The 25,478-nt window shown below is 43.2% G+C and overlaps 1 long non-coding RNA gene across 1 annotated transcript in view; it reads right to left on the bottom strand.

Annotated features, from left to right (window-relative positions):
* Positions 1 to 245: 245 nt before the first annotated feature.
* LOC128930218 (uncharacterized) overlaps positions 246 to 25,478 on the bottom strand; it is a 46,928-nt gene continuing 21,695 nt past the window's right edge. Inside the window, exons 3-4 of the long non-coding RNA XR_008477927.2 lie at positions 3,264 to 3,413; positions 246 to 1,032 (exon numbers count right to left, since the gene is read on the bottom strand). This is a non-coding gene — a long non-coding RNA (uncharacterized LOC128930218). The remainder of the gene's footprint in view (positions 1,033 to 3,263; positions 3,414 to 25,478) is intronic.

The raw sequence follows: 25,478 nt of genomic DNA, 5'->3' as shown, positions 1-25,478 counted from the left end.
CTCCTGGGTTCAGGCAATTCTCCTGCCTCAGCCTCCCGAGTAGCTGGGATTACAGGCACGCGCCACCACGCCCAGCTAATTTTTTGTATTTTTAGTAGAGACGGGGTTTCACCATGTTGACCAGGATGGTCTCGATCTCTTTGACCTCATGATCCGCCCGCCTCGGCCTCCCAAAGTGCTGGGTCCCTACTGACTCTTACTCATGCAATCTAATACAGAATTTTAAAAAAATATATGAGTACCTTACTAAATTAATCCCTGCTACTGTATAAACTAGCAAATGCGTCATCTTCCTTAGACTGCTCGTCTTTGAGAAGTGATGAGAATTGCAGGTTCTACGGCATAGGGGAGGCATTCTTGGGTGTGCGCAGAGTGTCAAGGGCTTTATCACTCTAATCACAGCATCTTGACAGTTTCTACTAGAGGCATGACTTGTTCTGACCTTGCCTATAAAGTTTTTCCCCAGGGGTTACAGGAATTTGTTTGCATTCAGAACAAGACGTCTGTATATCTGCCAGAGATTCTGGGGATGGCCAATGCTCCCTGAGATTGCTGAGGCAGAGAAAGACCTTTCAAACCGCATCCCCAGCAAAAGAGCATTATTTGTCCCCATATAAGATGCAGCAGAGAATTCAACCGAAGACAGCCACATGATCCCCTTTGATGGGTTGATCTGATGCTCAAGGAGGATTCTTCTAGACAGTCTTATCATCAGTGCCTGAGAACAGAAGCTTCAGAAGCCAATTCTAAGGAAGAAGCGAATCTCTACAGAATTGACCACTCGCTGTCCTAGTGATCACAATCATAGAACCAGTACAATTGCTTCTCTGCTGATACATTCACTCACAGCCTTCAACAAACATTTGGTGACCACTTACCCTATACCCAGGACTGTGTCGAATAATCATGAAGCTAAGTAAGAAGAGGCTCTATTCTCCAGGAGTCTAAGCTCAGTGGGGAACTCCCGGTCCAGAGTAGTACAGAAGACAAGGTACTTGCTCCCAGTTTAAACTCCTCATGCTACCGGAGGACCTGGACAAGAAAACATGATGCCCTGAGGTTATGAGCTACATTCAAAGTTTCAGTACAATGAAATTAACATCATAATATAAACAGGAACATTCCAGGGATCACCTGCACATCCCAGAATTCCATAATAAAATAAATAAATGTCTATGAGCACCTCTTTGTGCCAGGGACTATGCCAAGCGTAGAACACAACACTGAATAAGACACAATCCTTTCCCTTTGAAAGGGATAAATTTAGGTCAATAGCTCAAATAAGGGAGCAACTCTGTCAAAAGTGATAAATTTCTAAAAGATTCAAAGAAAACTATAAACCGAAAGGATTATTGTCACAAAACACACTAAAGCCCTTGTGAGGCACAACTTACTAATTAACAATGTTCCACAAAGACTCAAGGTCCTTGGCAATCTTCAAATGAAGTGTCAAATTACTCTCTTAACTGATCTGCTGTTTTGCTTTTGACACTGAGTCTGGCTCTGTGGCCCAGGCTGGAGTACAGTGGCACTATCTCAGCTCACTGCACACCTCTGCCTCCCAGGTTCAAGTGATTCTCCTGCCTCACCCTCCTGAGTTACTGAGATTACAGGCGCGTGCCACCACACCCAGCTAATTTTTGTATTTTTAATAGAGACAGGTTTTACCATGTTGGCCAGTCTGGTCTCAAACTCCTGACCTCAAGTGATCCACCCACCTCAGCCTCCCAAAGTGCTGAGATTACTGTGCCTGGCTGATCTGTTTCTTTTTTAACCGAAAACATGACTAGAAAGATACCTTTCCTGCATCCTGGTAGCACAAACCATTTAACATCTTTAATAAGGCAGAAAGTGATGTAAAATAAAATCCCCTCTAGGCCAAAATGCATACTTAGCATAGATTTGTGTGGGTTTTTGTTTTTCTGATTTCCACTGTTAGTTCCAAGATTTGCCTGGTGCCCACTCTGTAGCAATTGTACAGCAGAGCTGAGGTCTTTATAAGAGGAAGGGAAACAGCCCAGGGATGAGGTCCCAGCCTTGGAGCAGGGACTGGGGGTGCTGGATCCTGCTCCAGGAATTTATGGTCCTGGACGGGAGTGAAGACACAGCTACAGTACTTTAGGTAGAAGGTGAAGTCCTGATTAAACCCTGTTAGGGCAGGAAACTTAAGACACACTGCCCCAGGGACAGATACTCAGGTTCTCAGGGCTGCTGGAAGGGTTGTCCACCTGGGCTCAAGCCAAGCACAAGCTTGACAGAGAAGAACTCAGAAAGGCCAGAAAGGTACGTGGACCAGAAACCACATCCTCTTAAGGTGGCAGTTCACCATTTAGGTGAAACAAGAGGGAAAAATATTTCAAATGTACAAAGTGCCACTGTTCACCACCCTCCCTTGCTCAGTCCCACACACCCATCTCCCAGCCACATTGGGATCTTCTGGCTCTGGATATGACTACGTTCTTCTTCGAGGTCTCCACATATGCTGCATTCTCAAGTGGAATATTCTTTCCCCTTCTCTCCCTTGGGTAATGACTACTCGTTTGTCAGATGTTAGTTTCAGTGCAACTTTTCCAAAGCTCCTTTCTGTGAATCTTCATTCTAAAACAGAATGTCTCTGTTGGCCTTTCTCATGGAATCTTACATACATTTGCTTCAGGGCATTTTTCAGTCTGTGGTTATGTATTTGTATTTAGATATTAATCTGTCCCTACTACTAGACTACCTAAATGAGGGTGAGAATCTCATTTGTTCACTGCTGTATACCCAGTGCCGACCGCATAGTAGGGTGCAAAAAGATACATGATGCTAAATGGATTTCAAGTGTGAGATTTTCATAGGTCAGAGCTAAGGCCAATGGAAAGAAGACTGTACCAACACTATAAATAAGAAATTCTTATGTCCTTATTAGCATCATAATCAACATTATATTTGTAATATAAATTAATTATAATGTATTTTAGTTAGTTTCCTTGTCATGTCAATACGTAATGAGATCTCAGACACCAACAGGGTTTGAGAGGAAGTGAGATGATCCCCTTGATTCTGAAAACAAGAAGGTGTTGGACATTGCCTGTGTATCAAGTACTTTGCTAGATGTTGAAGATAGAAAAATAAATAAGAGAATATAGATGATCCCAAGGAGCTCCTCTTTGGTGATCATTCTTAAAGAATGAATTTGGGCTAGGAAATCTACAATAATCCAGACAGAAATTTGTTGATCAGATTATAGAAGTCACCTAGCAAACCCATTGGGACTGACTTACAGACAGGTCCACTGGGATGGTGCAATGAGAACCTGGAAACAGCATCTTCTCAGCTTCTCCATGCCTGCTCCAGCAACAGCACTTTACGTGGCATGAGTTGATAGATGATCTCTGAGTTGAATAAAAGGCATGGATCTGGAACTTGGAGTCCTAGAAGCAGAGATAGCCCCAGATGAAGCAGTTGTGTGAGGAGACCTCAGAGACCCAAGACCCTGGCTGGGGAAGGCAAGGAGTGAAGAGAGGGTTCCAGAAAGAGTGTATTAGTGTGTAGGGGCTGTTGGGGATGTAAGCAACACATTTGTTTTCTCATGATTCTGGAGGGTTAGGGTTGAAGACTGAGATCGAGGTGTTGGCAGGGTTGGTGTCTTCTGAGACCTCTCTCTGTGACTTGCAAAGAATCGCTTTTTCCCTGTGTCTTCATATGGTCTTCCTTCTATGTGTGTTCATGTGCTAATCTCCCCTCCTAAAAAGAACACTAGTCACATTAAAATAAGGCCCATCCTAATGAGCTCACTTAACTTTAATTACCTCTTTGAATACGCTGTCTCCAAATACAGTTGCATTATGAGGTAATAACCCCTTGAAAGGGGTTGGGACTTTGACACCTAAATTTGCAGGGGAACACAGTTTAGCCCATATCGACAAGGAAGTAGTATATTGAAGACAAATTGCACTTATTTCACAATTTTCACTTTAAAATCAACTTAGTCCCCTCTCTTTAGTCTTGTCCATATTAAAATACCACTGCCTGGAAAAGAAATACAAAGAAACTTGAAGCAGCAATGAGCTCACACTTACATTTACCAAGAAGGTGGGACACATTAAGCCAGTAGCTCCCAACACCAGCTCATTAAAAGGTGGTCTTAGAATCCATTTTTTAAAATCTAGATTACTAGGCTCCATCATGTTACCAAAACATCAGGGGTTTGGTCTAGGTCCTGCTGCTTGCCACCCAGAAAGCCAATCAATCACTAATACAATGAGTATTTCTAGAGAAGAAGGCTTTAAATGGGTGCTTTAGCCAAGGAGATGGGAGATGAGTCTCAAATCCATCTCGTTGACTGACTAAAATTTGGTATTTATATAGCAGGGAAGAAATGTAACCATGCAGTAAAACAGGAAATAGGGAGGGGTAAGAAAGAGGAGCTGGTCAACAGGAAGCAGGTAGTCAGGCAATCATAATGGGTGAGGGTCTGGCATCTCATTGTCCAGACGCAGTGATCTGGTGATCTTCAGTTCCTTGATACTATCTGTGGGGCTGAATAGTTGGTTTCCTGAGAAAGGAACTCAGATAAGACAAAGGCAACTTTCTCAAGTTGCAAGACTAGGTGGATCAATCTCCATGTTTATTCAAAAGAAAACATAAAAATCAGTTTTATGGGACAACTGGGTCAGTTTCAGTCATAAACTTATGAATTAGAAATTATCTAGTGAATCCATATTTCTCTAAATGTCCTTAAATGTTTCTAGTAATTAGTAAGGTTTGAGAACCACTGCTTTTGACTTTCTAGCAAACCTAATAATCGTTTTCATGTGGAAAAAAAGTGTGTCTTGCCACTTCCATGGCAAGACTCCCCCCACCCATCCCCCACCCCTGCTAAGGAAACTCTGCATATTATAAGTAATATATAAATATTTCAATTGAGCTTCACCAAAAAGTTTGCAAATAAAGTTGAGACTAAAACTTAAATAATTCACATGCATTCATCCAATCATTTATTAGAGTCATTTAGCTACCAAATATTGGTGAGTACTTGCCACATGCCAGGCTGGATGTAGATGCTAGGAATGGTGTGGTGAACACAATGTGGTCCCTGCCTTTGGTCCCACTCTTGTATGTTTCTGTGCATAAAGTCTCCTGCTTTCAGAGGAGGCAATGAGATTCTTCAGTTTCTGGCTGCTGTCTGAGGTTTAGACTCTTCAAGGTGAGGAATGTATTTGTTGCCAGGCTGGAGTGGGGAACTTCTCCTGAGGATTGTGGCCCAGTTGGAAAGCCAGCCACAAATCATGCTCAGATTGATAGTGCTCTTAATAATAAATTATCTCCTGGTCTTATGCCTCTGACGGTGTTGTCAAGAAGGACATTAATCCTATGCTCCCTTTAATCACATGCCAGGGTGGCATAAAAGCCAACTGAGAGAATAAAGGTACCTACGCAGCTGGACATGGCAAACTGTTTAAATGACAGCTCTGGCTCAAACAGCTTTTCCACTCTGTGTGTGTGTGTGTGTGCGCGCGCGCGTGTGTGTGCACGCACGAGCGTATGATTCTCACTGGCATTTGTAGATACATTTCCAACTCAGCACTAAGGGTAACCATAGGCCTGGCCTGTTGGCCCCAGACTAATAGTGAGGACATGGCATTTAGCTGAGGTTGATTGCCCTGCTTGGTTTCCAGCTAGTCAAAGATAACACCAGGGTCCAGACGGCAGCGATCTTTGCTTCTTTCTGAATAATTGGCAAGTTAAATACAATTGTGCCAACAGCCAAGGACACTAAGATATTCCTGATTGTTAAAGACACCAAGCAAGTGTGAAGGGGATGATGAAACACAAATTAGCCTCACCTAGGATATGGTTCTTTAGGCCGGCCTTCCTATTGGTTAGTTGGGAAAACGCAGACTGCCTTTGGTTTGAGACCTGTTATCCAGTCCAGCTGGTGCCCACAATGAGGAGATTCTTTGGGACTAAATAAATGGGACTTGCTCACTCTTATCTTGACCTCATGTTTATTCCTCAGCTCTTCTCTTATCATACAAACTGGGTCCTATTTTTCTAGGACAATATTCCAACCTACATCTGCTTTAGAACCAAATAAGTCTCTCCTGTTCCCTCTCCACTCCTTGCAATAGTTTTTCTTGCCTAATATGCAAACCCCCTTCAATTACATGACTGGACCAAGAAAAATCTACCTAGCCTTAAGCCAATAACTCCAGATGATCAGAAATAAACACCAGAAATGCTAAGGTCTGTTCTAGTGTTGGCCAAGAGCTCTTTATTTTTGCATGCTTAATAGAGCAGAGAAAAATCGATTCAAGCCTGGAAGAATGTGAGTGTAACTGTAGTTCATTGATGATCAGCTACTGCTGTGTTCTCAGTAAAAGGGTGGGCCTCCTCTCTCTAACCCTAATTTGATTCAAATACTTTTATGCTCCAGTTCAGCTATTTGAATGAATGTCAGCTCCCATAAATGGGGAGAGAATTGAGGCCTCAAGATAGACCGGGATATTCAGCTCTCAACTTACCCCAGCAAGTTCTAACAATACTGTACCATCAGGCATAAGCCATTTTAAACTCCACCTTATTCTCAGCAGAACCTGACTCTCAACAGTAAATTACAGGAACAAAGAGCCATCCTCTTGAGGTAGGAAATGGGAGATTAGTAAGAAGTCGAGGGCATAAAGATGAGTTACATTTATTTATTTTTAATGTAAGTGCTCCTTTTATTATCAGATTTGGTGCTCAGGAGGATATGGAGGTCAAAGAGGTATGGAAAATACCCATGGCTGAGATTATATAATACCATTCTAACAAGGTAACAGAAGTGCCATAAACTCCCTGCATTTAATATCCTAAAGGACAGCTAGCAATCTCAAGGACTAAACAGCTTAGGAAATTTCCTTTAGAGATAAAAAGCATGTCCTCAATCAAAGGGCTGTGGACTCGGTCACTCATTCACATTTTATGATGACACAGGATGGTTTGCTAACAAATCGAGAAAACAAACCATATCCGCAAATGCCAGCTACAAGGCAAAGCTGGGAAAACACATCTACATATATTGGCCATTTCAAATGAAATAAAAGCTTTCTGATTAAGGTTTGGAGATATTTTTCCCCTTGTTTTCATCACAAAGAAAAGAGACATGGAAAGAAGAGAAGAAACGCAAATCCCACTGCTCTTTGAAAGGTAGATGACAAGGCCCACAGGATCATATTTTTCTTGGATATGTACATTTTTATACAATTAAACATTCCTGGATGTGGGCTCTCTTAGGAAATTTATTCAACAACGTAATCACTAGCCAGAAACCATAGAGTGAATGTTGAAGAAGCTGACCCACATATTTTCAAGGTATCATTAAAATAAATCTTTTCAAAGATGCTCAGTTCTTTTGGTGATTCACCTAACTGGTCAATGGTCCAATTTCTCTGTCTAATGTCTTTTTTCCATGAACAGTTTCTCAGCAGAGGTCAGGTGAGTAGCATTCACCACTCACCACTCAATGCGCTACATTGATTTAGGACAGAGAAAGTCACAAGAGAATGTTAGTACCACCTCCTCAACCAGAACAAGTGATAAGGTCTGCAAAACAATAATATTTTTCAGTTCATCAGAGAGCTGAGATTATAAAGCAACCTATTGAATTAAACTCATGCCCCTCCAAAGAGAGAGAAACATGCAACTTTTTCATTCCCAACTTGTAGGCCAAAAGTGGACATAATCTCCAAAGGGGGAAGAATCTGACAGGTTTTGTCAACATTTCAAAACTTCTGATCAAGCTAAACCAATTTAAAAATACCTATTAGATGGCCAAGAACAATAGTTCATTCCTGTCATTTCAGCACTTCGGAAGGCTGAGGTGGAAGAATTACTGGAGGCCAGGAGTTCGAGAACAGCCTGGGCAAGTTAGCAGACCTGTTTCTATAAAAAATAGAAAAATTGCCAAGGGTGGTGACATATGCCTATGGTCCCAGCTACTCAGAAGGCTGAGGCAAGAGGATCCCTCAAGTCTAGGAGTTTGAGGTTACAGTGAACTATGATTGTGCCACTGCACTCCAGCCTTGGTGACAGAGACCTTGTCCCCCCCCCAAAAAAAAAATTAAGCCCTGTAAGTCACTTACTAATTATTCATAAATAATTAAGAATGACTAGTGTTTCGCATGTTATACGCTAAACTTTATATATTATACCTACTAACTCTTGAATCAAATGTTGCCATTGAAAAACTTTTCATAGATAAATAAGTCAAAGCTTAGCAAAAGTGAAATAATTTGCTCAGAAACGATTTTACAAAGCCTTTAGTCCAGACCAGGCTACCCTTCCACTGCTGCTCATGATCAGAATGAAAATCATGAGGTGCTGACATGGCTAAAATTTTCTGAATAACCGAGGAAGATTTTCTTTCAAGTCCCAAGGAATCATTGTGACATTCCCAGGGAAACGCAGAGCCCTGAGGTTTGAAAATATATGCATGCTTTTAATTTAACAGTCCCAAATCATCTGAACTGGTTTTAAGTCAGACCAATATCACTATAGAATGGAAGTTTATGGGTTTAAAAAGAAATAAACAGCCAGGCACAGGGGCTCATGCCTGTAATTCCAGCACTTTGGGAGGTTAAGGCAGGTGGATCACGAGGTCAGGAGATCAAGACCATCCTCGCTAACATGATAAAACCCTGTCTCTACTAAAAATACAAAAAGTAGCTGGGCATGGTGGCACACACATTTAGTCCCAGCTACTCAGGAGGCTGAGGCAGGAGAATCACTTGAACCCAGGAGGCAGAGGTTGCAGTAAGCCAAGATTGCAGGACTGCACTCCAGCCTGGGCAACAGTGCAAGATTCTGTCTCAAAAAATAATAAAACAAATAGATAAGTAAACAAACAAACAAATAGAAATTGACCCCTCTGGCCTTAAAACTTGAGAAACTTACATTTGTCTTATCCGAGTTTCTTTCTTAGGAAACCCACCATCAGGCCTCCCAGATAGTATCAAAGAACTAAAACTTATTAGATCAATGCATCGGGAAAATGAGACGCCAGACCCCTCTCTAATTCCTATCCCCTACACATAGTTCCTGTTGACCAAATCCTCTTCCTTACCCCTCTCTAATTCTGTTCTCCCATGTGTAAATTCCTTCCCTGCTGTATAAACACCTAATTTTAGTCAGTTGGAGAGACGGATTTGAGACTGACTTCCCATGTTTTTGGCTGCAGCAACCAATTAAAGCCTATTTCCTTGGCAATGCTCACTGTCTCAGTGATTGGCTTTTTTTATTATTTTAATCTATTTATTTATTTATTTTGAGGCTGGGCTATAAGACCAGCTGATTTTTATATTTTTGGCAGAGACAGGGTTTCACCATGTTGCTCAGGCTGGTCTTGAACCCCTGGGCTCAAGCAATTCACCTGCCTCAGCCACCCAAAGTGCTGGGATTAAAGGTGTGATCCACTGCAATCGGCCTCAATGATTGGCTTTCTGTGCAAAGAGCAATAGGACATTTTGGTAGCAGTTATTTAAATTCTCAAAGGAATTGTGCAGGGATGTTGAAGATATGTAAAGACTAAATGTTGCTTGAAATAAATATTTAGATGCCTAAGCCCCTCATTGCATAATCACTCTTGACTTTTTTCCTTAGGTGGCATATCTATGAAATTATTATAAAAGATAGTATAACAGTTGTTAGAATTTAAAATGTAAATATTCATTCCATCCATGCTTTGTTCGGGAATATTACAATGATTTAAAAATAGAATAATCTACATTGCCAACCATATTTAGCACATTACTTATAAAGGCTTAATATTTAGAATCCCGCCCAATTTCTATTCAACACACTAGACTGAGGTGTTATCACTTACACTTCTCATTTTAAAAAGTTGTAAGAAAGGCCGTTCAAAAGGGAAAACATATTTCCAAACATACATACAAGAGTATTCTGTGTCTTGGCCAGCCATGGTGGCTCACGCCTGTAATCCCAGCACTCTGGGAGGCCGAGGCAGGTGGATCACCTGAGGTTAGGAGTTCAAGACCAGCCTGGCCAACATGGTGAAACACCGTCTCTACTAAAAATACAAAAATCAGCTGGGGGTGGTGGGGCACCCCTGTAATCCCATCTACTCGGGAGCCTGAGGTGAGAGAATTGCTTGAACCCAGGAGGCCGAGGCTACAGTGAACTGAAATCACACCACTGCACTCCAGCCTGGACAACAGAGCAAGACCCAGTCTCAAAAAACAGACAAACAAAAAAGTATTCTCTGTCTCTTTGAAATTGTGGTTACTTTGTGGCTATGTATTTCCATTAGCTTCATCACTGCTTCCCATTCTTTGCTGAGAAACACGGGCTCAGAGTGTGATCACACCAGGCCAATCTGGCTCCACTTTTATGTAACAATGTTGTAGTTGTTTTTCGGTTGTCACAGAGCACAGATTGAAGGTCACATAACCCAAGCGTGCCCAGATGAACCAAGTGTGCAACCACAGGGGAAACCTAAGAGCACACACTGAGGGGTAGGAACTGAATGAAGAAGTGGATACCACATGGTAGGATCCAGGGTGTAAGCAGATCAAGCTCTGCCATCGCCGGACGTCAGACCAGACCTCCCAGCATCACCTTAGTGCAAAATCCAATCAGATCACATCTCATTACCTTATGCTTATAAACTAAACCCAAACTCCAGCTCAGGGGGACAGATTTGAGCATTTCCTCCTGTCTGCTTGCCAGTCAACTCACAATAAAGCCTTTATTTTGTCAAAAGCTGATGCATTGGCACTGGCATCTTGGGCCGTGAGCCCATTGATGACTCAGTAATGACAGGACCAACCTAAGAGTTACTCAGAACATGAGCCATCCCTGCCGTGAACTACCTAGGAAGATGATGTTGATGGCGATGACTATGTTGATAGATGATTATTACATAACCACTAAGTGGTTGGGTGCAGTGGCTCACGCCTGTAATCCCAGGATTTTGGGAGCCCAAGGCAGGTGGATCACTTGAAGCTAGGAGTTTGAGATCAGCCTAGGAAACATGGCAGAACCCCGTCTGTACAAAAAATACAAAAATTATCTGGGTGCGGTGGCTCACACCTGTAATCCCAGTACTTTGGGAGGCCGAGGCAGGGGGATCACGGGTCAAGAAATCGAGACCATCCTGGCCAATATGGTAAAACCCTGTCTCTACTTAAAAAAAAAATATATATATATATATACACACACACACAAAAATTAGTTAGGCATGGTGGCGCATGCCTGTAGTCCCAGCTACTCAGGAGGCTGAGGCACAAGAATCACTTGAATCCAGGAGGCAGAGGTTGCAGTGAGCTGAGATCGTACTACTGCACTCCAGCATGGTGACAGAGCGAGACTCCATCTCAAAAAATGTAAAATACAAAAATTATCCAAGTTGGTGGCAGGTGCCTATAGTACCAGCTATTTGGGAGGCTGAGGCACGAGAATCACTTGAACCCAGGAGGCAGAGGTTGCAGTAAGCTGAAATTGCACCACTGCACTCTAGCCTGGGTGATAGAACAAGACTCTGTCTCAAAAAATAGAAAATAAAAATAAACAAATGAATGAATACTCACTAAGTGCTTTAGGTTAGATTATCTGGTTTAATAGTCGCAACCGCTTTCTAAGGAGGATATTATTATTGTTATTATTCCAACTTTATAGATGAGGAAACAGAAAAAAGATCTAAAATGTCTCGCCCGGGACCACATAGCTAGAGAGTATTAATTCCTGGAGGCAAACCCAATAATCTGATTCCAAAGCCATGTCCTTTGCTCTGTGGCGCCTCTGAGCCAATGGAGCTTACCATGGTCTATAAAATCTCTTGATCTCCTAGTCATAACTTGTTAAACATCATCTTTAGTCTACTGGTTTAAGATTCTGGGTTTCTCACAAATCCCACCCATGGAAATAAAGTGTGCTGATATATAAAATGCATTGGAATACCCCTCACTTCTCTGCTATGTCAATGTATTAATTAGCAAGTGCTTATTGCACAGTGGTAGTCTTTAGCTGGATGCTAAGGAATGCTCCTACATCTTTAGCATCTGCTTAGAAATACTCATTTTACTGGGCTAGGCACAGTGGCTCACACCTGTAATCCCAGCACTTCAGGAGGCTGAAGCAGGTAGATCACTTGAGGTCAGGAGTTCAAGAGCAGCCTGGCCAATATAGAGAAACCTCATCTCTACTAAAAACACAAAAATTAGCCAGGCGTGATAGCACATGCCTGTGATCCCAACTACTTGGGAGGCTGAGGCAGGAGAATTGCTTGAATCCAGGAGGCAGAGTTTGCAGCAAGCCAAGATTGCATCACTGCACTCCAGCTTGGGCAAAACAGCAAGACTCCATCAAAAAGAAAAAGAAATAGTCATTTTATTATTATTCTATAAATTAGAAGTTACTTAGAGGTACTTTTGGAAGCAAGTTTGTGTTATCAAAGCAACACTCAGACACTCAGATGTTGAACATTAGAATTTATTTATTTTGAGCTGGAGTCTCGCTCTGTCACCAGGCTGGAGTGCTACAGTGGCCTCATCTCAGCTCACTACAACCTCTGCCTCCTGGGTTCAAGTGATTCTCCGGCCTCAGTCTCCCGAGTAGCTGGGATTACAGGCACGCACCGCCACATCCAGCTAATTTTTGTATTTTTAGTAAAGACGGGGTTTCACCATGTTGGCCAGGCTGGTCTTGATCTCTTGACCTCGTGATTTACCCACCTTGGCCCCCAAAGTGCTGGGATTATAGGCATGAGCCACCATGCCCGGCCCAATGTTAGAATTTTTAAAAACATGACATGTTCTTTCAGAAAAAGTCATGTTCAAACAGTTAACTGATGTCTGACCTCGATTCACACAGCCAACTACCCTAAACTGCCCCAGTTCGGATTATTTTCAAGCAAACCCAGATATTAAATCATTTCATGTGTAAATAACTCAGTGTGTGTTAACAACTCAAGGAAAAAATTCCATAGAACCAGAATATTATTCTTTAAAAACTAATATTAACTTGTTGCTATCAAATATTCAGTTAGCATTCAAATTTCTCTGATTGTGACCTAATTTTTTTATACTTTGAGTATCATGTTGTTCTTTGTAGTAATTAAAGGTTATCATTTCCCAAACTATCTTCCTTGAGATATTAATTGATGTTATGCAATTATTTTTTTTTTGAGATGGAGTTTCACTCTTGTTGCCGAGGCTGGAGTATAATGGCACCATCTTGGCTCACCACAACCTCCACCTCCCAGATTCAAGCAATTTTCCTGCCTCAGCCTCCCGAGTAGCTGGGATTACAGGCATGCACCACCACGCCAGACTAATTTTGTATTTTTAGTAGAGACAAGGTTTCTCCACATTGGTCAGACTGGTCTTGAACTCCTGACCTCAGCCTCCCAAAGTCCTGGGATTACAGGCATGTGCCACTGCACCCAGCTGATGTTATGCAGTTTTTAAAAAACACCTTGTGGGTCAATAAACTTAGAGACACTGAAATAAGACAGAGTTAAACAGATTTCTCACTGCGGGACTTTCTCAAGCCTTCGACATGTTAACCTACGTTGAGACCTTCAACAGAGGGACTTGGTGTGCATCTTTTCCCAAATCAGTTCTTCCGAAACACACCTTAGAAAACATTGCCATGGGCAAATCACTTGATTTTTGTGTCAGTTTTCTTTTCCTTGTTTGTAATTTGATGGGGTTGGTTTTGTCCTCCTAGAAATCTTAATGGATACCAGTTTCATCTGTACTCAGCCTCAATTCTGTTAATTAAAGGATTGTTTCAGAATGATGGTTACAGGGCTAGCATGTGGGTAGAGCAATGGCCACCATATATTCTGCAAATAAAAGTTTACTATATGTTGGATACATGGTTTGAATACACGACTTAGCAAAAATGCAAAATATTTTAAAGAGCACCCTTCTTAGAATTCAGCACATGTGATCAGACTTTTGGATACAATGAAGCAGTTTTTGTTTTGTTTTTTTTGAGACAGAGTCTTGAGCTGTCATCCAGGCTGGAGTGCAATGGCGCAATCTCGGCTCACTGCAACCTCTGCCTCCTGGGTTCAAGCAATACTCCTGCCTCAGCCTCCTGAGTAGCTGGGATTACAAGCACTTGCCACCACACCCGGCTAATTTTTTCTATCTTTAGTAGACACAGGGTTTCACCATGTTGGCCAGGCTGGTCTCGAACTCCTGACCTCATGATCTACCCGCCTCAGCCTCCCAAAGTGCTGGGATTACAGGCGTGAGCCACTGCGCCCATCCTGAAATGAAGCTGTTCTTTACTGGGGAAACAACCCATTCTTGCTGGGTGACAACTTGCATAGTGACTATGCTTTCCAAAAACTGATAAATCACATTGCATGAAATAGAATGTTTGTATCACTAGGGGCTAGAAGTAAGCAATCTGTAAGCAATCTGAGAAATATATTTAATTCCAAAAGAAAGAAATGTCTAGGACATTTTATCAGTTTATGGAATAAACAAGGCAAAACATTTGAAATTATGCGTCTCCAAGAGGTTTGAGATGAGCCACCTTTGAATGAGAAATGGCCTCATTCAAAGACTTACCTAGTTCAAGCACTGATTCAGTTTCTCTTGAAGTACATGTCATACATCTAGCACTCACTCCATAATCCTAAAACCAATACTATAGAGAAAAGGGGGCTCAATTTGTGTTTCAAAATGAAAGAAGCTGTTCTGGCAGAGGACAATTATTGCCCAGCTCCTAGCAATGAGGGCCAGGGATAAAATGGAAGGCCAAAATAATATATTAGGAGTGCACGCAGTTGGCCCAGGTGACCCTAATGCTTCCCTAATATCCCATCATCATACCCTCCACCAGGGCTAGTCTTTGAAATGCCCCCTACCTTTTAATCTAAAACAGCCGCCATCCCTATCTAATGAGATGAGTCATATCTGCCAAGGACCTTTGCAAAGCCTGTATGTTTCAGGACGATGATATCAGTGCGGTACCCCAGGGGTTATGCGTTGTTTCAGGATTTGACTTAGCTATTTGCTTTAGCTTGGACAGAAACAGCAATCAAATCAAAATGAGTGATGCTAATTGGGAGGCTGGTTGATTTCTATTTTCTTTTGCATCAACTGCTCTGGGAGCAAAGTTAGAAAAGTTTGTTTTCGCTGGCAGGCATCGGGTACATGACTGCAATTACCACCCTCTCATTTTCCAAGCTGAGGCTATAAAGAGTGAAGAATATCAATGTCTTCTTCAACTACAGCCACATTTTCTGAATTGCTAGTCTGTGCGAATTTCTCTATTGCCTCTCGTTAACGGCCAGGCACCTGTATTGAGGCCTTAGCACCAGAAACCTGTGAGCACTGGGCTTGGCTGCAGAGGTGCAGAGTCAGGCCCTAGACCTTCAGGGGTTTGCAGTCTAACTGGGGAGAGATGGCTAAATTATCATTCATGAAACATGTGATCTCCTTTCGTTCCAACTTTTTGTTATGAAAAATGTCAACAGTCAGAAAAGCTACAGAAATATACTGAGCACCCACATACTCATCCCTCCATTAAAAAATTAACAGCTGGCTGGGCGCAGTGGTGCACACCTGTAATTCCAGCACTTTGGGAGACCGAGGCAGGCGGATCATGAGGTCAAGACATTGAGACCATCCTGGTGAAACATGGTGAAACCCCATCTCTACTAAAAATACAAAAATTAGCTGGGCGTGATGGCATGCACCTATAGTCCCAGCTACTCAGGAGGCTGAGCCAGGAGAATTGCTTGAACCTGGGAGGCAGAGGTTGCAGTGAGCCGAGATCACACCACTACACTCCAGCCTGGGCGACAGAGTGAGACTCCACCTCAAAAAAATGAAAAAAGACAAAGAAAAGAAAAGAAAAAATAAACTAACAGCTGCCATTACTTGCTTTATCGCTGTGTGTGTGTGTGTGCGTATTTTTGAACAACTTAAAAGTTGCAGAGATCATGACATTTAAAACCCCAAAATAATTCAGCCACATCTCTTACAAATAAGAACATTCTCCTACCTAACCAGAGTACTACGGTTATATCTAAGAAAATGTTTAACTCCTGAATACCACTTAACATCCCAAGTATATTCAGATATCCTAACTTGTCCCAAGAATGTCTTTTAGTACTGTTTTGTTCTAACCAGATGCAGTTAAGGTTTGCACATTGGATTTGGTTGTCATGTTTCTTTAGCATCTTTTGAGACAGGGTCTTGCTCTGTTACCCAGGCTGGAGTGCAGAGGTGTAATCTTGGCTCACTGCAACTTCTGCCTCCAGGTTCAAGCAGTTCTCCTGCCTCAGCCTGCTGAGTAGCTGGGACTACAGGTGCCCACCATCATGCCCAACTAATTTTTCATTTTTTCGTAGAGATAGGGTTCTGTCATGGTGTCCCGGCTGGTCTTGAACTCCTGACTTCAGCTGATCCGGCCACCTCAGCCCCCCAAACTGCTGGGATTACGGGCGTGAGCCACTGCATCCCGCCTCTTTAGCATACTTGAACTTAAAACAGTCGCCACCACTCCTTTTCTGTCAGGACACCAGCGCCCTGACTTTTGAAGGGCTCAGGCTGGTTATAGAATGCCCTGCTTTATAGATTTACTTCATTGCCTCCTCATGGTGTCCGTTAATGTTTTTCTCTGTCAGTTTCCTATAAAGCAGAAATTAGGTCTAATGTCTTGATTAACCAGATTAAACATGTTTGACAAGAAAACTTAAGTACGAATATGAGATGGTGCAGCAATTTTAGAAAATAACTTGGAAGCTTCTCAAAATATGCAGCCCAGAGTTACCGCCTGATCCAGCAGTTCTGCTCTGAGGCATACACCCAAGAAAAATGAAAACATGTGTCCAAACAAAAGCTTGTACACAGTGTTCACAGCAACATTATTGATAATAGCCAAAAACTGGAAAACAACTCAAATGCCCATTCAATGATAGATTTTTAAAATGTGGCATATTCACCACGTTCAATGGCTCATGCCTGTAATCCCAGTACTTTGGGAGGCAAGGAGGGTGGATCACTTGAGGTCAGGAGTTTGAGACGAGACTGGCCAACATGGTGAAACCCTGTCTCTACTAAAAATACAAAAATCAGCTGCATATGGTGTCACACACCTATAATCCCAGCTACTCGGGAGGCTGAGGCATGAGAATTGCCTAACCCAGGAAGCAAAGGTTGCAGTGAACCAGGATCGGACCACTGCACTCCAGCCTTGGTGACAGAGCAAGGCTCCGTCTCAAAAAATAAAAGATAAAACATGGCATATTCATACAACGGAATATTATACAAGGAATAAAGTGCTGATTGATACTTTAAGTAACCTTGAAAACACCCTGGGTGAAAGAAGCCAGTGACAAAAAAAAACCATTATTAATATATGATTCCATTTATATTAAATGATCATAAAAAGCAAATATGTAGAAATGAAAGTAGCTTTGTGATTACCTAGGGCTGAGGGTGGGAGGAGGGGGATATAGGAATGACTGATCATGGCTCTGGGGCTTCTTTTGGGGGTGATGAAAATGTTGTAGAATTAGATTCTGGTGATGGCCATACAACCCTGTGAATATAAAAACCTTTGAATTGTATGCTTTAAATGGGTGGATCGTGTGGTGTATGAATTACACCTCAATAAATCTATCAGAAGAAAAAGAAAATGTTCATAGTTACTGCTGTGCATTTTGTACTGCGTCCCATCAGGAGGCTCCCAAGTTCACACCACCCCTGTTTAATGATGCTTAATCTCTTAGTTGAGATGGTGACCTCGGGTCTCTCCAGAGAAAAGGTCTGCTTTCCACTTGTACATAGCGAGCAATCTGTGGGGTGACAGACTGAAAGCACCCAAAGAGCCTGCTCCCAGCATCTTCCCACCTCATGTTTTGGCAGACTCATGCTAAGTCTGGTAAGACACTGCTAAGACTCACAACTCTTACCGGAATCAATCACGTCACCGGGGTTTACAAAACGGCCAACAGTTCTTCCTAAAGATTCAAAAACCTCAGATGGTTTGACAGACTTTCCAGAGTCACCAGGCAAGTTGGTAGCCGAACGGGAACGGAAAAGGGAGCCTGGAGCTTGCTTTATACACAGGTGAATTACAGCCTAATTGGCAGTCCTCGTGCCATTGCCTTAGGCTGTAATTCACCTGTGTCTAAAGAGAGCTGCTGCTGCACTGAGGGGCAGGAAAGTGCTGAATAGGAGTATTTCAAGGATCTGGACGCAAAATTATTGCCTTGCAACCTGGAGGAAATCCAGAAAGACTTCCTGAATGAGGTAGGACAGTTACTGTAGGCCTTGAAGGTTAATTAGGAAAACACAGGCGGGTTCCAGGTGTAGCAGAAGCAAAGAATCCCTGCAGGAGCAGCCTTAGCATAGAGGAAAAACATGGTCCGTGAACAGGGGAATTCACAATTAGTTATAACCTAGCACAGGGGAATTCACAATTAGTTATAACCCGGCACTCAAGGGCATGAGTTCTAGAGCCAAATTGCCAGGACTTGAGCAGCAGCTCTGCCACTTACTACCATGACATCTCAGCGCCTTGATTCCTTGGCTATGAAAAGGGGATTGTAGCAAAACCAACCTCATGGGGTTTTTATGATAATTAAATGAGTTTGAAAACAGTTCCTAGAAACAGTAAGTTATCAAAATATTGGTTGTCTTTACATTGCTTGAAATATTTGGATGGCAATTTGCAAATAGGAGTGCGATAGAGGCTAACGGCAGCCAACTGCCTTTCCCTCTGGAAAGATGGCATTGTCCCTGCTCCGTGAGCCCCACTGGGGACTGCTGCACGAGGCAAAGTAGGCTTTAGGGAAAGAGCTCCAGACTGAAACCAGAATATCTGGGATGCAATCTCACATCTGCTGCCAGTCACTGAGTGATGCAGAGAGTCCCCTGTCTTTTCTGAGCCTGTCTCTACAGTGTAAAATCAAGAGGTTGGACCAGTATATGTTCAATGACCCTTCTGCTTCTGACCTCTGACATGTGATTCTAAGAGTCTTCAGTGGGTATTTCAGCTCCTGCATCCTGCTCCTGGCTGCTTGGTTATGTAGAGTTGGCTTCTAGGACCCTAAGGCATTGCTTTTCTGAAGTCAAAGTTGGTACATCTCAGAACATCCAACGTTACCCAAGTTTACCTCCATTTATCCATTTATCAAAGGGCGTACATTCTTCCCTCTGTTTGCACAGAAGATTGGTTCTAGAATTTCCACATATTCCAAATTGACCATACTCAAGTCCTGTAGTCAGCCCTGTGTATAGGAAAGATAGCCCTCTATTTACAGAGTTTCTTGTTCATGAATACTGTATTTTAGAGCCAAGTTTGGTTGAAAAAAAATACATTTATAAGTAAACTAATGAAGTTCAATCCCACGTTGTTCAAGAGTCACCTATAGTTTTGAAAGACTCATCTGAATTACTCAAGCCCACAGTGAGTTTGTAATTTTTTGTAGTTACTATTATTGTGAGTCATAAGTAGCTCATTGTGTCAATGTCATAAAAGTTATGCTTTCTTTCATTGTTTTCTACTTTTTAGTCTAGCTGCACCTTATATATAAACTTTTAGTCTATCTGTTGGCTAGAAAATAGAATTTGTGGGGAAAAATGTAAATCTTCAGTTGCACAAAAGTTTCTTTGACGCTCATAAGTACACAGTATGAAGCACATTTAAATATGTATGTTATATTTATGATTGAGAAATAGCAGGTGAAAAACATATTCTGGTGTGTCCTCAACTCAACATTTCATATGTAATACTTTCCTCCTTTGCATTTTCTGAGATATAGTAGACAGTCAGCAAAGATAACTGACTGACTGATCCTATAGCCTAGGGTGGAGAAAAAGGGGCTGAAGACATCTCCAAGCTGACCCTTATTCTGTGATAGCTATTCCGATGAGGTGTTCGTTCTTCTCTTCTCTTCTCTTTTTTACTTAGAGACAGGATCTTGTTCTGCCACCCGGGTTGGAATGTAGTGGCACAATCAGGGCTCACTGAAGCCATGAACTCTTTTCCTCCTCTTTATAGGGAATAAAGTTGCTTTCCCTGCCCCTTCCTTTTTGCTTAGGGGGGAAAAAAAAAGCAAGCTGTAGATTTCAGCGGCAGCAACGTGCTCTAAAGTAAGCCATGGTATCTAGGAGAAACAGGAACATTTCAATCAGGGCTAAGATGATTTCCTTAAGGATAAAGGGCCAAATATATCTCAAATGGAATTTTCCGGGAGAGGAACATTTGTGAATCTAGCTCCCAAGTTAGTCTACCGGCTGATAGACTGAGAAGCCAGGATTCCTAGTTGTATCTTTCCAAACCAGCATGGCTACTTGGGTTGGTTTCAACATGGCATAAATAAATCCAAGAGTAATCGCAGTATTAGAGGCGACATTGACTGCCTCCACAACAACAAAATTAACCCCAAAATGTAGAGAGGCTCTCAGCATAATACAAGTTTATTTCTTACCAACCTAAAGCCCAAAGCACATGTTTTTGATCAGTAGGAGGCGCTCATCTGAGTCAGGGACCCAGCCCCTTCCTTCTTGTGACAGACACATGGCTGCCCATCTGCTGTCTTTGTCCAGTTGGAGACGGAGAAAGCACACAAAGAATGGCAAGGCAGAGAGTCTGTGGGCCAGGCCGTGAAGTCTCAGGCATCACCTCTCAGATGTTATTGTCTAAACCTCAGTCACGTGGCCTCCTTACCACAAAGATCACTGGTAAGCACAGGAAGAAGGAGAGACAGATGCTTGAACACTTAGCCTGTCTCTGCCACAGAAAATGGCACCACTTACTCCTGCACGGCCATAGATAACCTCCTCAGCTGACTCCCTTCCTGAGCCCATTCCCTTCTTACCTGTGCCCCTAACCCAAACAGATGCTTGCACCCATCCTGTCTCCATCATATTGCTTATTGCTCAATTGCCATCGTTTATGGACCTGTCATTCCACTGCTGTTAGCACCCGGAGAGCAGAAAGCAGGTCTTTTGCTCTATATATCATGGTGTCTGGAAAAAAGTAGACACTCTTTTTGAGAGATAAATTGATAGATTGAAGGATGAATAAAGTGTTACTCAAAACAAGTCCAGGTGACATGATGTGGGTAATTGTGTGTTAGGACTACTCTTCTTGGCAAGCTCTAGTTTGTGCCTGGTAATCCCAGCACTTTGGGAGGCCAAGGAGAGAGGATCGCTTGAGCCTGGGAGTTCAAGACCAGCCTAAGCAACATAGTGAGACCCTGTTTCTACAAAAGAAAAAAAAATTACCCAGGCATGGTGGCAAATACCTGTGGTACCAGCTACCTGGGAGACAGAGTGGAGAGGATCACTCGAGCCTAGGAATTCGATGTTACAGTGAGCTGTGGTCATGCCACTGAACTCTGCCTAGGTGACACAGCGAGAGCTTATCTCAACACAATGTGGAAAGGAAATAGAAACAGCAGAGCCAGGCCATCTTCAAAACCAAAGGGCAGCTCTTCTGGTCCATCTCCTATCTGTGAAGTACCAAGACAAAAAACAAGAATTCTAGTATTTATGACAGTCTGTCAATGGGTCATGTGAACTGTCACTTCAACACTCATGTTTTTAAGGTATCTAGGATGTACTGCCAGGGACTGTAACGGGAAAAATTGGACCCGTAGGGGAAATTACAGGAAGGCAGATTCGACCATAATTTGAGCAAAGAAAGGACACTGGAGCAGACATCAGATGCTCGGAAGTTCGTGTTGGCCCAGCCCTTGGCTAGTGGTTCCTCCTTGGATAAGTCATTTAATCTTTCCATGCCTCAGATTTCTTGCCAGGGAATGAATGAAGTTGGGTTAATTGGTCTTCCATATCTAGAAGTTTAAATCCTTTTAGTGACGGGAAGCTACCGGCCTCCTAAGATAGCCTGTTGGCAAGCTTAGGAGGCCGGTAGCTTCCCGTCACTAAAAGTATTTGAGCAAAGATGTGATGACCTTAACAACCATGAGGGCCTCGTTTATTCCCTGCTTACTATGTTTCTGGAAGTGTGCTAAGCATTTCTTTTTTTGCACACTTCCTCTGAAGAATACTATGAAGTAGGTACTAATATCCACATTTTACAGGTAAGGAAACTGTTTACAGAAGTTAAGTAACTTCTTGAAAGTCATTCGGTTGCCCAGCAGTGGTGCCAGGATTTGAGCCTTGACTAGTGGCTTGCTCTGTGCGTCTGTATGCTGCATTTCTGTGGATGGCCTCATAAAGACACTTCCTACTTTTTTTTTTTGAGAGGGAGTCTCACTCTGTTGCACGCTGGAGTGCAGTGGCGCAACCTCGGCTCACTGCAACCTCTGCCTCCTGAGTTCAAGCCATCCTCCCGCCTCAGCATCCCTGGTAGCTAGGACAACAGGCATGTGTCACTACGCCCAGCAAATTTTTGTATTTTTAGTAGAGAGGGAGTTTCACCATGATGCCCAGGTTGGTCTCGAACTCCTGACCTCAGGTGATCTGCCCACCTCAGTCTCCCAAGTTGTTGGAATTACAGGTATGAGCCACTGCGCCCAGCTGGGGACACTTAGAGAACCTATACATTAAAAATTGAGTGAGTGGCCTGGAAGGAGAAAGGGGAAGCTGCTGAGCAAACAAACCCCCACTCCGCCCCGTTTTTATGATCTCGGCATTTATAATTGCATGTTGGTCATCTACGGGCTCCTACGGGCCTAAGAAAGCTTTCTGAGCTGGGAAGAGGAAAGTAAATCACAGCGTTTCTGCTCAGCAATGGCATGTGAAACACCAGCGCTTCACTGAGTTGAAACAAATAGAGGGCTTGAAATCGCTCTATTTCCACGGAGGTTTGTTTAGTTGTTTTTTTATTTTGGTTTGGTTTGGCTTTTTGAGACAAGGTCTTGCTCTTTTGCCCAGGCTGCAGTGTGATGGTGGCACAATTGCAGCTCACTGCAGCTTCGACCTCATGGGCTCAAGGGATCCTCCTGCCTCAGCCTCTTGTGCAGCTGGGACCTGACTAGCCGGCAAGCCAGACCCCACTAATTTTTTTTTTTTTAAGAGACAGGTCCCCCGATGTTGGCCAGGCTGGCCTCAAACTCCTGAGCTCAAGCGATCCTCCCACCTCACACTCACCAAGTGCTGGGATTACAGGCGTGAGCCACAGCAACTGGCCTGGTTTTGTTTCAGTGAATAAAATTGCCTTTTGAGGGAGCTACAGAGGCAATATAACAGCTTGGAACCCAGTGAACTTCCTTGGTCTTGTGTTTCTAAGGGTCCCAGGCGTATTGTAAGCAACTCTTCCTGATTGAGGCGCTAGTGTATGAAGAGCTGGGTTCTGGAGCTAGACTGCCTGGATTTTTGTCTTGATGATGTGCTTTTGGGAACATGACCAATCCTGTCAGTGCCTCACTCTCTTCACACGCAAAGTAGAAATCGTGACTGCAGCTGCCTCATTGGGGTTACTATGATGATGGATGTCATGACTTAAAACACATAAGGTGATGCCTGTAATCCCAGCGCTTTGGGAGGCTGAGGCAGGTGGATCACAAGGTCAAGAGATTGAGGCCATCCTAGCCAACATGGTGAAACCCCATCTCTACTAAAAATACAAAAAATGACCTGAGCATGGTGGCACTAGCCTGTAGTCCCATCTACTCAGGAGGCTGAGGCAGGAGAATTGCTTGAACGTGGGAGGCAGAGGTTGCAGTGAGCTGAGATCGCACCGCTGCACTCCAGCCTGGTGCCTGGCAAAGAAGCAAGACTCTGTCTCTCACACACACACACACACACACACACACACACACACACAAGGTGCCAACAGCAGTGGCTGGCACATCATGAATTCTTAGTGCAGCCATTCCTTTCAGGGTCAATGGGTGATGAATATTTTATTTTTATTCTTTTTTTTTTTTTCAATTTAGGACCAAGGACTCAAGAAAAAAATTAATTTAGATAAGACACAGTGGCTCACATTTGTAATCCCAACATTTTAGGAGGCTGAGGTGGGTGGATCACTGGAGGTCAGAAGTTCAAGAGCAGCCTGGCCAACATGGTTGAAACCCCGTACTAAAAATACAAAAATTAGCTGGACATGGTGGCACATGCCTGTAGTCCCAGCTACTCAAGAGGCGAGGCAGGAGAATCGCTTGAACCCGGGAGGTGGACGTTGCAGTGAGGCGAGATCGCGCCACTGCACCCCAGCCAGGCAGCAGAGCAAGTCTCCGTCTCAAAAAAACAACAAAAAATGTCATCCTGAAGTCATAAAGCGAAAGAGTGACAAAGGTGGGCAGGCAGGAACTCACTCGGCAGCATAGGACAGGCCCCGGAAGCCAGGGTTGTCCCAGAGTCACCGGAACTCAGACTCACAGGCACCACGGACTAGCCAGCTCTGCCCCAGCTCAGGCCCTGCTATTAGGCGGGGGCAGGTGCAGGGAGTGCCCTTGCCAAACAGCCTCTACCTTGTGCGACAGTTTACAATTCAGCAGAGAGTGTTTTGTTTTTAAGATATGTCCAACTGAATATATAGCATTGCTATGGAAACCGCTTTTATGACCTTATGGAACTAAGGAAAGCCTAGGGGTGTATTAATACATATAGGGTTGACAGGCCCATAACTATAAAGTAATGGCAGCCATTATCCATATGTATTCATGGACGTGGGGGTCCAGCGACAGACACAGAACGTTCCCAGAGGGAGCTGACCCACTTTATTGTTTTATATCGGTTCAGCCATTATTTATTTCTCGGGTACAGCATAAAATGATGCTTTATTCCATCAACTACAACCCAGGCGCACAGAGTCATTCCATTTCCCAAAGGAATACAAGCAAATAAACCTTTAGGCAGCAAACAGTAATGCATTTTCTCTTCTCTCCCTGCCTTATTTTGAGGAACAGAATTAGCAAATGTTCCTAAGAGTACACTCTTCTCTCTCGACCACATCCGCAATTCCCAAAGGAACACAGTGAGATCCACCCCCACAGCTAGTTCAAAGCTGGGGGCCCTTTCATTTGTTAGGAACTATCCCAGCTACTCAGGAGGCTGAGGCAGGAGGATCATTTGAGGCCAGGAGTTCAAGCACAGCCTGGACAACATAGTAAGACCCTGTCTCTACAAAAAAAAAATTTTATTAATTAGCTGAGTGTGGTAGCGCATGCCTATGGGCCCAGCTTCTCAGGAGGCTGAGGTGGGAGGATTGCTTGAGCCCAGGAGTTTGAGGTTACAGTGAGAAAAGAAAGGATGGCATCCCTGCCCTCCATCCTGGGTGATAGACCAAGAGCCCAGCCCCAAAAAATGTTAATTAAAAATGTTTAAGTCTTTAAAAATTAAAAACCTTGACTTGGCACGATAAAAACCCTAGAAGGAAATCTAGGCAAAACTATCCAGGACATAGGAGTAGGCAAGGACTTCATGAACAAAACACCAAAAGCATTGGCAACAAAAGCCAAAATAGACAAATGGGACCTAATCAAACTCCACAGCTTCTGCACGGCAAAAGAAACAGTCACTAGAGTGGATCGGCAACCAACAGAATGGGAA

Source organism: Callithrix jacchus, chromosome 19 (genome assembly GCF_049354715.1).
Source record: "Callithrix jacchus isolate 240 chromosome 19, calJac240_pri, whole genome shotgun sequence".
Taxonomy (NCBI): domain Eukaryota; kingdom Metazoa; phylum Chordata; class Mammalia; order Primates; family Cebidae; genus Callithrix; species Callithrix jacchus.
Note: the sequence above shows the minus strand (reverse complement) of the source record. Positions and strands in the feature narration are given on the sequence as shown.